This window comes from Schistocerca nitens, chromosome 3 (assembly GCF_023898315.1).
Source record: "Schistocerca nitens isolate TAMUIC-IGC-003100 chromosome 3, iqSchNite1.1, whole genome shotgun sequence".
Lineage (NCBI taxonomy): Eukaryota > Metazoa > Arthropoda > Insecta > Orthoptera > Acrididae > Schistocerca > Schistocerca nitens.
Genome location: NC_064616.1, coordinates 953456023 through 953471623, shown reverse-complemented (window position 1 = coordinate 953471623; position 15601 = coordinate 953456023). Strand labels below are relative to the sequence as shown.

The 15601-nt window shown below is 43.2% G+C and overlaps 1 protein-coding gene across 1 annotated transcript in view; it reads left to right on the top strand.

The window, feature by feature from the left end:
* LOC126249028 (uncharacterized) overlaps positions 1 to 15601 on the top strand; it is a 1135715-nt gene that overhangs the window by 311213 nt on the left and 808901 nt on the right. The window lies entirely within an intron of this gene.

Sequence of the window (15601 nt, the reverse complement as noted above, 5' to 3'; positions counted from 1 at the left end):
TCTTTACAAATTAATACAATATAGCGTTATGCTTAATGTTACATTATCTATTCCATCAAATGTTCAATGAGTCTACTATAAATTTCCCGCTGAAGAAAACTTGATGTTGAACCCTTTTTTTATATTTGTTACATGAAATCGTCAAATACAAATGTGGCTGGGAGCCTCGGGTGTTCGTTTCAGACTAACTGCAGTCTCGTTAATTAGATTTCCTGTTTGTTGTTGCTATTACGACGAGTTTTATTCTAGGCAATGCCTTGTGAAGGGCACTGTCGTTCAAATATCACGTTGAACTCTCCACAACCGATTCACAAAAATATTTGCTGTTACAGTATTTATCAATAACATATTCTGAAGCAAAACTTACGTCGTAGACATTGAATTAAAAAGCTTGTCCAATGTCATCGTTGTTGTTGTTGTGGTCTTCAGTCCTGAGACTGGTTTGATGCAGCTCTCCATGCTACTCTATCCTGTGCAAGCTTCTTCATCTCCCAGTACCTACTGCAACCTACATCCTTCTGAATCTGCTTAGTGTATTCATCTCTTGGTCTCCCTCTACGATTTTTACCCTCCACGCTGCCCTCCAATGCTAAATTTGTGATCCCTTGATGCCTCAAAACATGTCCTACCAACCGATCCCTTCTTCTGGTCAAGTTGTGCCACAAACTTCTCTTCTCCCCAATCCTATTCAATACCTCCTCATTAGTTACGTGATCTACCCACCTTATCTTCAGCATTCTTCTGTAGCACCACATTTCGAAAGCTTCTATTCTCTTCTTGTCCAAACTGGTTATCGTCCATGTTTCACTTCCATACATGGCTACACTCCATACAAATACTTTCAGAAACGACTTCCTGTCATTTAAATCTATACTCGATGTTAACAAATTTCTCTTCTTCAGAAACGATTTCCTTGCCATTGCCAGTCTACATTTTACACTCCTGGAAATTGAAATAAGAACACCGTGAATTCATTGTCCCAGGAAGGGGAAACTTTATTGACACATTCCTGGGGTCAGATACATCACATGATCACACTGACAGAACCACAGGCACATAGACACAGGCAACAGAGCATGCACAATGTCGGCACTAGTACAGTGTATATCCACCTTTCGCAGCAATGCAGGCTGCTATTCTCCCATGGAGACGATCGTAGAGATGCTGGATGTAGTCCTGTGGAACGGCTTGCCATGCCATTTCCACCTGGCGCCTCAGTTGGACCAGCGTTCGTGCTGGACGTGCAGACCGCGTGAGACGACGCTTCATCCAGTCCCAAACATGCTCAATGGGGGACAGATCCGGAGATCTTGCTGGCCAGGGTAGTTGACTTACACCTTCTAGAGCACGTTGGGTGGCACGGGATACATGCGGACGTGCATTGTCCTGTTGGAACAGCAAGTTCCCTTGCCGGTCTAGGAATGGTAGAACGATGGGTTCGATGACGGTTTGGATGTACCGTGCACTATTCAGTGTCCCCTCGACGATCACCAGTGGTGTACGGCCAGTGTAGGAGATCGCTCCCCACACCATGATGCCGGGTGTTGGCCCTGTGTGCCTCGGTCGTATGCAGTCCTGATTGTGGCGCTCACCTGCACGGCGCCAAACACGCATACGACCATCATTGGCACCAAGGCAGAAGCGACTCTCATCGCTGAAGACGACACGTCTCCATTCGTCCCTCCATTCACGCCTGTCGCGACACCACTGGAGGCGGGCTGCACGATGTTGGGGCGTGAGCGGAAGACGGCCTAACGATGTGCGGGACCGTAGCCCAGCTTCATGGAGACGGTTGCGAATGGTCCTCGCCGATACCCCAGGAGCAACAGTGTCCCTAATTTGCTGGGAAGTGGCGGTGCGGTCCCCTACGGCACTGCGTAGGATCCTACGGTCTTGGCGTGCATCGGTGCGTCGCTGCGGTCCGGTCCCAGGTCGACGGGCACGTGCACCTTCCGCCGACCACTGGCGACAACATCGATGTACTGTGGAGACCTCACGCCCCACGTGTTGAGCAATTCGGCGGTACGTCCACCCGGCCTCCCGCATGCCCACTATACGCCCTCGCTCAAAGTCCGTCAACTGCACATACGGTTCACGTCCACGCTGTCGCGGCATGCTACCAGTGTTAAAGACTGCGATGGAGCTCCGTATGCCACGGCAAACTGGCTGACACTGACGGCGGCGGTGCACAAATGCTGCGCAGCTAGCGCCATTCGACGGCCAACACCGCGGTTCCTGGTGTGTCCGCTGTGCCGTGCGTGTGATCATTGCTTGTACAGCCCTCTCGCAGTGTCCGGAGCAAGTATGGTGGGTCTGACACACCGGTGTCAATGTGTTCTTTTTTCCATTTCCAGGAGTGTATATCCTCTCTACTTCGACCATCATCAGTTATTTTACTCCCTAAATAGCAAAACTCCTTTACTACTTCAAGTGTCTCATTTCCTAATCTAATCCCCTCAGCATCACCAGATTTAATTTGACTACATTCCATTATCCTCGTTTTGCTTTTGTTGATGTTCATCTTATATCCTCCTTTCAAGACAAGGTCCATTCCGTTCAACTGCTCTTCCAAGTCCTTTGCTGTCTCTGACAGAATTACAATGTCATCGGCGAACCTCAAAGTTTTTACTTCTTCTCCATGAATTTTAATACCTACTCCGAATTTTTCTTTTGTTTCCTTTACTGCTTGCTCAATATACAGATTGAATAACATCGGGGAGAGGCTACAACCCTGTCTCACTCCTTTCCCAACCACTGCTTCCCTTTCATGCCCCTCGACTCTTATAACTGCCATCTGGTTTCTGTACAAATTATAAATAGCCTTTCGCTCCCTGTATTTTACCCCTGCCACCTTCAGAATTTGAAAGAGAGTATTCCAGTTAACGTTGTCAAAAGCTTTCTCTAAGTCTACAAATGCTAGAAACGTAGGTTTGCCTTTTCTTAATCTTTCTTCTAAGATAAGTCGTAAGGTTAGTATTGCCTCACGTGTTCCAACATTTCTACGGAATCCAAACTGATCTTCCCCGAGGTCCGCTTCTACCAGTTTTTCCATTCGTCTGTAAAGAATTCGCGTTAGTATTTTGCAGCTGTGACTTATTAAACTGATAGTTCGGTAATTTTCACATCTGTCAACACCTGCTTTCTTTGGTATTGGAATTATTATATTCTTCTTGAAGTCTGTGGGTATTTAGCCTGCCTCATACATCTTGCTCACCAGATGGTAGAGTTTTGTCATGACTGGCTCTCCCAAGGCCATCAGTAGTTCTAATGGAATGTTGTCTACTCCCGGGGCCTTGTTTCGACTCAGGTCTTTCAGTGCTCTGTCAAACTCTTCACGCAGTATCTTATGTCCCATTTCATCTTCATCTACATCCTCTTCCATTTCCATAATACTGTCCTCCAGTAAATCGCCCTTGTATAAACCCTCTATATACTCCTTCCACCTTTCTGCCTTCCCTTCTTTGCTTAGAACTGGGTTGTCATCTGAGCTCTTGATATTCATACAAGTGGTTCTCTTCTCTCCAAAGATCTCTTTAATTTTCCTGTAGGCAGTATCTATCTTACCCCTAGTGAGACAAGCCTCTACATCCTTACATTTGTCCTCTAGCCATCCATGCTTAGCCATTTTGCACTTTCTGTCGATCTCATTTTTGAGACGTTTGTATTCCCTTTTGCCTGCTTCATTTACTGCATTTTTATATTTTCTCCTTTCATCAATTAAATTCAATATTTCTTCTGTTACCCAAGGATTTCTATTAGCCCTCGTCTTTTTACCTACTTGATCCTCTGCTGCCTTCACTACTTCATCCCTCAGAGCTACCCATTCTTCTTCTACTGTATTTCTTTCCCCCATTCCTGTCAATTGTTCCCTTATGCTCTCCCTGAAACTCTCTACAACCTCTGGTTCTTTCAGTTTATCCAGGTCCCATCTCCTTAAATTCCCACCTTTTTGCAGTTTCTTCAGTTTCAATCTGCAGTTCATAACCAATAGATTGTGGTCAGAATCCACATCTGCCCCTGGAAATGTCTTACAATTTAAAACCTGGTTCCTAAATCTCTGTCTTACCATTATATAATCTATCTGATACCTATTAGTATCTCCAGGATTCTTCCAGGTATACAACCTTCTTTTATGATTCTTGAACCAAGTGTTAGCTATGATTAAGTTATGCTCTGTGCAAAATTCTACAAGGCTGCTTCCTCTTTCATTTCTTCCCCCCAATCCATATTCACCTACTATGTTTCCTTCTCTCCCTTTTCCTACTGACGAATTCCAGTCACCCATGACTATTAAATTTTCGTCTCCCTTCACTACCTGAATAATTTCTTTTATCTCGTCATACATTTCATCAATTTCTTCATCATCTGCAGAGCTAGTTGGCATATAAACTTGTACTACTGTAGTAGGCATGGGCTTTGTGTCTATCTTGGCCACAATAATGCGTTCACTATGCTGTTTGTAGTAGCTAACCCGCACTCCTATTTTTTTATTCATTATTAAACCTACTCCTGCATTACCCCTATTTGATTTTGTATTTATTACCCTGTAATCATCTGACCAAAAGTCTTGTTCCTCCTGCCACCGAACTTCACTAATTCCCACTATATCTAACTTTAACTTACCCATTTCCCTTTTTAAATTTTCTAACCTACCTGCCCGATTAAGGGATCTGACATTCCACCCTCCGATCCGTAGAATGCCAGTTTTCTTTCTCCTGATAACGACGTCCTCCTGAGTAGTCCCCGCCCGGAGATCCGAATGGGGGACTATTTTACCTCCGGAATATTTTACCCAAGAGGACGCCATCATCATTTAATCATACAGTAAAGCTGCATGTCCTCGGGAAAAATTACGGCTGTAGTTTCCCCTTGCTTTCAGCCGTTCGCAGTACCAGCACAGCAAGGCCGTTTTGGTTAATGTTACAAGGCCAGATCAGTCAATCATCCAGACTGTTGCCCCTGCAACTACTGAAAAGGCTGCTGCCCCTCTTCAGGAACCACATGTTTGTCTGGCCTGTCAACAGATACCCCTCCGTTGTGGTTGCACCTACGGTACGGCCATCTGTATCGCTGAGGCACGCAAGCCTCCCCACCAACGGCAAGGTCCATGGTTCATGTCATCGTATGAGCGGCTAATGAAGAAAAGCAAAAGGAGCATATGACGACTGATCTTTTATAAAGATGCAGTAACGCCTCTGTTGGTTCTTTATACTGATACGTTATAGTGAAGGATGTTTAGAAATGTGGAAGTTGTCTTTCTATGTTAATTTCTCTTTAGTCCCTCATCTATGGTGTTTGTCCTGTTGTAGCACTGAGAGCAGCTACACGCCTTCATGAAATATGCCATTGGTTATCCACAAGAAAGACCACCAGTTACTCAGTTATACGGAGGCGAGGTTAACGTGTTCTCATTGTGCCAAAATATTGTGCAATTAGGAAATTCAGCACTAACGTTGCACAGTAATGACTTGTTGATGTTGACTGTTGTTCTACTGTTAAACGCTATGACCGACTAGCGAGACACCGGACACGAATGTATCAAAGTGACAGGTAAGAAAATTGACGTATTTTAGAAGAATGTAGGTGGCGTGTGTCAGGGAGTTCCAAGCGAACGCGTAACACACCATAGTACTGTCGCAACACAAACAGAACCCCATTCTGTACGTGTAGAGCAGATGTTCTCCTAGAATATGGCATATCACGACTTGTAAAAAGGAGTATACTTTTTCTGGTCATTTACCTGATACCTGGATTCGATGGTTTCATGGTAGAAATGGTAACGTAAAGGTGTCCGCTGCTGTATGAACCACCTTCCGTTAATGTGATATCCGTCCCCAACTGACGAGCCTTAAATAAAATTGTGCCTTTTAATAACAGCTCCCATATCAGCAAACCATCCCTACCGTACGCAAATAGAGTCGACTTACTAGTCTCACGGAGGTGTCTGATTCCTCATGCACAACCGATTATAAAAAAAATACCAGTCTCTAGCAAGAGTCATCCGAATGAATCTGACCTCGGAGTCTATGTGGAACAGTGATTGCTATTGGAGAGATATAGTGAATACCCACGCCCCGCAACACCCTCTGTTATACGATCGGAATTGTCAGGTATACGCTCAGCTCAATTAATGAAGAGATGTCAAACGTAGTGGAAAGGCAAGCGCAATTTTTGCTTTTTGATGTCAAATGATCCAATACCAGTATGTGGTATAAATAACACAGGAGTTTGCATCTGTCAAATATTTATTTAAGAGCACTACAGTATTTTAGTTCTTACTGAGAAGTATTTTGTGTTTAATGAAAATCTTGAATATGGCTATCAACAGCAACTGTAAGGCGACAGCCTTGGAAAAGATGAAAGAATCAGACAACCATTAGCGTAACACAGGTTTATTAGAATCCTTGATCTCGGTTTTAAAAATTATAAAGTTATCTCCTTCAGAAGGCGATTATAACACCTAAAAATTACACACTGTTTTCAAAAGATTCAAGTGAAACAGAAATGACAAATGTAGTGTAAACTACTGTAAACCAAGAGTATACACTTACTCGTTACGTATTGCGTTGAAAACGTACGTTAGAATAAAGCCGCTGGCTCTTGTCAAGTAAAAGTTCATTTCAGAAACAAGAAACTAACCATGACTAGATATTTTGTTGTTTCTAAGGTGAACTTCGTTTTCAGTGGAATCATAATGGAATCATTCTGGCATATTCCTTATGTGGTAAAGGAAACCAAGGGAAAACTAACACTGTTTCCGTAGCAAAACGATCCTGCAAAATTCTCACGAGAAAAAATTTGGTTCCCATTCCGCTAGTAGCAGAGATGTTTCCTTAGTGACAAGACTGGAATAGAGCCAACTCAGCCTCGTGCAGCCAGGTGAGGAGCTTCCAGAGTGAGAAGTAGTGCTCGAACGTACGCAAAGTTGCCAAGAGGCCGGGAGACTAGACTAGATGTTGCTTCAAACCCCATCCTGATAACTCACTGACAAAGAATGACACGGCAGCCTGTTAGCACTGAATGGTACCGTCAACAGCTGAACGTGGAGCTGAACGGGGCAACATAAATGTGTATCGTTGGACAGAAAGTTGAACCGCTGTCCTCGAGTGGACCATCTCACTTGGTGCAGCAACATCTGTGACGCAGCAGTGCAACGAGGGAAGCAGTGGATATGAAATCGTCCTATGAAGTGATGGGCAGTACTGTACCACTAAATGTGGCCACAACGCGTGATGGCTTCACCTTACCATCATGGCCGTAACGGACCATATAGTTTTGTTCAAATTATTACCTCAAGGCTCCAACAGTACAATGGGCGTGCAACTGTCTCTGTAGACACCGTCTGCAGCGGGATAAACTGGTCGTGTCTTCCAGTACCCAGAAAACCCGAACGTCACGGAAGTGAATGCCAGTGGACGAGTCGCGTTCAGCTTGCTCAGCAGAAATCGCTACACATTCTATCATTATGAGTGTCATCTGTATTGCTGAGGGAGTACAGCAGCTCCAAGTGTGTTGGTTTCTGGCGCCATAAGAATTCAACATGTGATCTCGAATTCGGCACAATGACCGAAAATTTAACAGTAACTGCCAGTGCACAGACGATCTTAGGGCCATTAGCATTCCCATTTCCCCATTTAATTCCACATGGTATGTTTCATCACAATAATATCTCAACGACAATCACCATTTCCATGGCCATCTACCATGTATTTTCGACACGGTCCTCCAGCAAAGCTTTTTGAAATCGTGTGAAGAAGAAGACATCAGTGCGATCTTTGATTCAGTATGATCGATGTTACAGCTTCTGACTTATGCACGTAACTACGTTGCGCAGTATACTGAATTATGACTCTGACATCATTCGCAGTTCCGTAATGTGACCCACTTGTGTATTGCGATGATCCCAGTGTGTGGTATTCAGTTCGAATCAGTGACGTGTATCTTTCTTGTTTATGCATTTTTCGGGAACTATGGCGTAGATACGTTTGTTAATTCATCACATTTCCCCTTGATAACGCACATTTGCTCGTTTCCACTACGTATGGGATGGCTATTATATTTGCTCGATATTTTATATCTCCCTTAATTCGTACCATTCGGAAATATTGATCAGCTATGTGGTACTACCCTCTAATTTACACTTGTAACAAGACTCCAAGTTCAATAAACTTGCATGTCCCTTCACGTTTCAAAATTTCCGCGGATAGATGACCGTTGCCTCCTCTGATTGTGGTTTATTCTGTACGTAGAGCACCACTACATTTCAGTTTATACGCGATGATCTCTTAAAACTAATTTGCTAAGGTCTAGATATCATTAATGCCAAAGTCTTGATCGTAGCAGCTCTTCTATCTCAAAGAAGTTTTAATATGTGTTAATGACATAAATTTACTCCACATATGTATACATTTGTTTCTTCCATTGTTCAAAACATCTCTCCATGTCGTTTTCCTTCAGACTGCACAAGACCTCCGCCGTTCTCAACAGCTAGCAGAGTTCATGAACATGTCTGTAGTTAGTTAGAAACCACTTTGTTGATACATTTTATTATGTGGAAGTAGTATTCTTGGTATTGGTAGTGACAACATCGTCATCACAATCAGTGTACTAATAACCTACCGGTTGATGCACGTAATTTTCTGTTGTTGCTTTACTTGGCAGTGGAGATATTTGGACAGTGCTGCCAGTGTGGAAATATAGTAACTACTTTGCAGAAATTTCTCTGGGAAACCATTACACATCCTTCCTTCAAACCCGATCCCTCCCGCTGGGATTAACATATTATTCGAGCCCTGGAGAAAGACATTAGTGGCCGCCGATTTGCTTGGGACGAAGACGTGCACACCTGGGTAGAGTCATGGTTCCTTACGATAACGCAGTCGTTTTTTCGATGAAGGCACTGACCGTCTTGTGGCACATTGGGCTAAATGTATGAATATTTAAAGTGATTACTCTATAGTGATTACTTTCTTTTTTCCATCAGTTTCGTTTTAATTTGATTTCCCCTTATGCAAGTGATCTTCTACTTTAAAGCCTTCTTAATATCACGAACAAGTAAGTGAATAGGTTTAAAGGAAGAGACAGAATTCCACATATTATCACCAACAATTTCCCGCACTTTGGTTTCCCTTTAGCGATCGCGAATACGGCACGTGATACCTGCAGAGGCGTCGGGAGCACTACGTCACGCTAATGAATTCAGAGCTCTGCGGAGAGGCTGTCGCAACAGCACACGTCCATTAGAAATTATCAGAATCCTACACATTCTTCCTTTCTGGAGCTGAGCGCAGAGGGGAGCTGGAATTGGCGGTACTTAGCGCGCCTTCCGGCTTTCAGGCGGCCGCAGCGGCCACATCCGACAGTGGGCGCTCTCCCTTATTTACAGGCGCTCCTGCTTCGGCTTCTTCTATTAATTTTGTACGCTTTTCGCCACGTCTGCCACGTGCGTTACTTTCTCAGCTCCGTCGCCGGCAAATAGCGGCTCATTCGCCGTCCTTCCCCTTCTAGATGTTTAGAGAACGGAGAGTGAGTGCCATACATTCGCTACAGATTTTAAAATGTGTGCGTACTCGTTCAAAAAAGTAAAAGAAAAAATATAGGACCGGGACAGAATTAACGATATCGTGATGAGGCTTTTTAGCACCTAATAAATGCCTACAGTTATGTAAAATACTCTGGTCGTCTGTAGTAAGGCACTTTGAAATTCAGGAAATGTCGTATCCTCCCTACAAATCGTACCTAAATGCCAAGGTATAGCGAACTTACACTGAGTACTACATATTCGTTGCCGAACATAAAACGTATTACTCAAAAATGGTTCAAATGGCTCTGAGCACTATGGGACTCAACTGCTGAGGTCATTAGTCCCCTAGAACTTAGAACTAGTTCAACCTAACTAACCTAAGGACATCACAAACATCCATGCCCGAGGCAGGATTCGAACCTGCGACCGTAGCGGTCTTGCGGTTCCAGACTGCAGCGCCTTTAACCGCACGGCCACTTCGGCCGGCAAAACGTATTACTCCTCAGTCTTAAAAAAATGAAGAAACAGGGAAGGAGATTGTGTTATATTAGGAGTGTTCTAAGCATATGATGAGCTCTAACAACCACGTAAGACACTTCGTAGTCTTTGCTAAGAACACTGAAAGTAAGGCAATACAAGTCGCCATACAAGCTTACTAAGTTCCAAGTCATTGTTTTTCTCCACACAACTGAAAAAACCTTATCCTGTTCTACGCATCACTACTTACGTGTTCACCATACACACACAAATAAAAGACTTTCAAAGACGACGTTTCTCCATCAGAGCCTTCAATTACGCTACAGATCAACATAGCACATTGATAACATATTAGCAAAAGTAGCATGCTTCAGAAGACAATGTTCCAAATAAGAGATCGGTGTGAACAGTAGCTTCGCCAAATTCATCGTTTAACTTTGGCATATCCTTGCATTTACAATAAAGAACATTCTACCTGAACGCATCGCTGTGCATACTTTGATCTTCATAGTTCACGCAGTAAATGTTTAACTGCACCGTTATTAGCTGATCAGCTCGATGAATATTTCATAGCAGAGCTCCTGCATCGAGTGAGCTATGAAACTAAACTTTAAATATTTTCGTATCTAACCAGCAAACGTTGGCCTTCGACATGGAGAAGATTGTTATAACATAGCGAAAAAAGTGTAAAGAAAAAAATAGCAACCAACTACAGACGATACAATTGTTTACAAGAGTGCCTAAAGGTTCTGTGAGGCAGAAAATTATTCGAAACGTACATACGGACTGTAAATGAGCTGCATATGATGGACTGCAATATCTCGGCTAAGAGACAAACAACACTTATCAGTCTGGCAAAATTCAAGAACAATAATCAGCAATAAGGTGGCCAGCTGTGGGTTAGAGCGTCTATTCTTCAAAGTAAGATCTTAAACGGTGCACCAGTAAGATAAAACGGGGATTTCAGACGTCTACACCTGTATTACCACTGTAAATTACAAAAGTAAAATACACTGATAAGTCAAAACATTACGATCATCTGCACAAGAGCGGTTTGGTTCAGCTTTGTAATGCGATATAGCAACGATTCTGCTGGTTGTGTCTTTGTAGGTTCGCGGAGGTATGTGGTACCCAATCTTTGTGCACAGGTTTTGTTCTTATCGTAAATTACGGGGCGGTGGTTAGTAGACGCAGAGCTGGCGCCCAATAAAGTGCCAGATGTATCCAACGGGTTCATTTCAGGCATACTTGGATACAGCGGCAATGACAGGTCACTGTCGTACTCCCCAAAACTCTGTAGTACGATTCTGGTCTTTTGTCAGATGCCACCGCCAGTGGGAAGACATCAAGCATGAAAGGATGCACGTTATCCGCAAAGATGTTCACCTATTCCACACTTGTCATGGTGCCTTCGATTACTATCACACATCCCATGGAAGCATAGGTGAGTGTTCCTCACAGTACATTGCTGCCGCCACCGGCCCGCGTCCAAAACGCGACGCAAATTTAGAGCAGCTCTTTGTCTGTTTGACGGCGTATCCAGACACTACCATCCACCTGGTGTAACGAAAAATGTGATTCATCCAATTACCCGAAACGTTGCCACTGATCCATTGTCCAATATTGATGATCAAGTGCGCACTGTAATCGTAACTGATTATGTCATTGTGTCAAAATGGTAAAAATTATGCAGAGACTCACTTTAAACAATGTATGCTGAACGGGGTGATCAAATACTGATTATGTCATTGTGTCAAAATGGTGAAAAGTATGGATCGTGTCTTGCAGAGACTCACTTTCAACAATGTATGCCGAATGGTGTAATCAAAAACACTTGTGCCTCCAGTACCAATGTACTCCATAGTGAATTCTGCTAGATATCGACACATACCACGCCTCACAGAGTGGGAAAGCCTCCAGTCTCCAAGATTTTTGATGAGGTGTGGACACCCAACATCTAGAGTACTCGTGAGTTCACCGTCGGTCGACTTCTTTCCATAGGTGATCACGACAGCAGTACGTGAACAGACTGCCAGCTTCGCATTTACTGAGATGCCCGTTCTCAGGCGTCGGGCCACAAAACTCTGCCCTTTGTCATATTCGCTTGTGTCAGTGGATTTTCCCGTTTGCGGCCTGCATCGTCGTTAGGACGATTACGTATTCGTCTCTGCTACGCTTATATAATACCCTTGGTGCGTCACTTGCACGCAACGGACCCAGGTCTTACCAAATTTCGCAGCGGGCAACACGTATTATGATTTTGCTTTTCAATGTAACTTGCTTCGTCTAGCGTGTACTAGAGAGCTACAACTGTACCACGTCACATCGTTCTTCCCTCGTGTAGTAGGCAGTCGTCAGGTACGCCATCCAGTCTACCAGTTGCATACTGTGATGTCCAGTACTGTGGACTAAATTTTTAATGAAACTGTACGCGGCATTACTTGAACGGTAACATGTCCTTCCTCGAAACCGTGAAGATTTACAGTTCTCCTGCTGTGTTTCGAAATGAAACAGTTGAAACGATTCCTACCCTTTCCTAGCTAATTAATTAATTTGGGTGACATAAGAAGTGTTCCTGACGTGACACGTTACAACTTTGGACATGGTAAAGATCATACGTTTTTCTTCATGTGTTGTTCCCTGTGGATGGCTACGCTGACCAAATGGTAAAGAGAAGGTCCGGCACACCTGCAAGTTCCGTAATTCCGTACCTAGAGATTTCCTTATCTCGAATCTTGTGAAGCAGTCTCGATGTACGTGTTGTTTTTTTACTCCAACATCGTGGCGGTCATACAATCGACTGTAAATAATGGAACGACATTAGGGAAATCTGAACGCTACTTTAATTATAGTCTCGAAATAATATAATGTTACCTTGTTTTGTAAACAGAAAAGTCCAGGAGAAAACAGTTCTTAGAGCCAGTCTAGTGGTAATACTCGAATGTAAGTTCGCAGGTTACAGAAATCACATTTCCAACACCGTTTCAGTTTACTAAATTATCTCCACGCTAATTTAATGTCATTTCGAAGTCTCACACTGCCGAATATGCATGTAAACCTTTTCCAAGGCAGTTTTTACTCACCAAGTCGCTTTTACGGGAAAACATAACCAGTTCTTTACACATACGTTGTGCCTATACAGCCTACATAAACTACTCCAACACTGTCTGGTGAGATAAATTCGGTGTTACGCACCTGCGTACACAGGGCGCGTTCTTCTTTGGGTTTAATCGTCCAACAACTGATAATCTAAAATAATATATATATATATATATATATATATATATATATATATATATATATATATATATAGACCTATGTTGTTTTTACGGATGAGTTCCGATTTAGTCTTAGATAATACAAATCTCCTTCATCATAACCAACATGGATTCCGCAAACAGAGATCATGTGAAACTCAGCTCGCCCTATTTGTCCAAGAAATTCACAGTGCCGTAGACACTGGCGAGCAGATTGATGCCGTATTCCTGGACTTCAGGAAGGCATTTGATACGGTTCCGCACTTACGTTTAGTGAAAAAAATACGAGCTTACGGAATATCGGATCAGGTTTGTGATTGGATTCAGGATTTCCTAGAAGAAAGAACACAACATGTCATTCTTAACGGTTCAAAATCTGCAGATGTAGAGGTAATTTCGGGAGTACCGCAAGGAAGCGTGATAGGACCTTTATTGTTTACAATATACATAAATGACTTAGTTGACAACATCGGTAGCTCCGTGAGGCTATTTGCAGATGACACGGTTGTCTACAAGAAAGTAGCAACATCAGAAGACTCGTACGTACTCCAGGAAGACCTGCAGAGGATTAATGAATGGTGCGACAGCTGGCAGCTTTCCCTAAACGTAGATAAATGTAATATAATGCGCATACATAGGGGCAGAAATCCATTCCAGTACGATTATGCCATAGGTGGTAAATCATTGGAAGCGGTAACGACCGTAAAATACTTAGGAGTTACTATCCGGAGCGATCTGAAGTGGAATGATCACATAAAACAAATAGTGGGAAAAGCAGGCGCCAGGTTGAGATTCATAGGAAGAATTCTAAGAAAATGTGACTCATCGACGAAAGAAGTAGCTTACAAAACGCTTGTTCGTCCGATTCTTGAGTATTGCTCATCAGTATGGGACCCTTACCAGGTTGGATTAATAGAAGAGATAGACATGATCCAGCGAAAAGCAGCGCGATTCGTCATGGGGACATTTAGTCAGCGCGAGAGCGTTACGGAGATGCTGAACAAGCTCCAGTGGCGGACACTTCAAGAAAGGCGTTACGCAATACAGAGAGGTTTATTATCGAAATTACGAGAGAGCACATTCCGGGAAGAGATGGGCAACATATTACTACCGCCCACATATATCTCGCGTAATGATCACAACGAAAAGATCCGAGAAATTAGAGCAAATACGGAGACTTACAAGCAGTCGTTCTTCCCACGCACAATTCGTGAATGGAACAGGGAAGGGGGGATCAGATAGTGGTACAATAAGTACCCTCCGCCACACACCGTAAGGTGGCTCGCGGAGTATAGATGTAGATGTAGATTCTCGATAGATTCGAACATATAGGGAACGTGGAACACAATTTCGGGACCCAGACATTATGGAAAGCAGTGATTATGTTTACCACACGAACCTCTCTTCAGGAATTTGTACGGGTGAAGTGGCAAAGTTAATATAAATAAGCGGTGTTATGCATTTGTCACCAAGTCTCGCACTGTGAACCACCGTACTCTCTGTATACTCCAGTACGGCACAGCTCCTGCTCACGTCTCTGTTATCACGCTCCGTGACCATCAGTTGATTTACGGGAGGGGGATTCCTACCAATCCTAGCTGCTTGCTAGTCTGTAGCACTGTAAGCATTTCTACACTGTGGGAGAAATTTAATTAAATGCCGCCTCATAAATTATCACACTGCGTTTGCTGATAATGAATTTATCAAATATGAGGAATTTTTTGTGATAAATAGCTGACAAAGAGACGAACTTTATGAAGATGTGAAAACCTCTAGATCCTTGATCATTCATAACATCTGGAATTAATACTGCGTATCTCCTACTTAGAGCCCATTAAATCAAATACACTGGACCAGACGCACTCTGCTATCCTTAGAGCCGCGCGGGATTAGCCGAGCGGTCTACGGCGCTGCAGTAATGGACTGTGCGACTGGTCCCGGCGGAGGTTCGAGTCCACCCTCGGGCATGGTTGTGCGTGTTTGTCCGTAAGATAATTTAGGTTAAGTAGTGTGTAAGCTTAGGGACTGATGACCTTAGCAGTTAAGTCCCATAAGATTTCACACACATTTGAACATTTTTGAATTATCCTTAGATAGTATGTATTTCGTTGACTTCATGTGTTGTTGTTAGAATGTTCATGTACTGAAATTTGGCAGAAGGGTAAAATAAAAAGAAAATTAAAAAAAATTAGGTCTCTTATACACTAGTGTCCAATACTGAAGCAATAAAACGAAATTTAGCACGGCTGGGTTTGTTTTGTCACAAAACAGTATAAACAGGTGATAGTACAGTAGAAAAATGTAATGGATACAGAACGACTGCGACCTGCATATTGGTAGATAA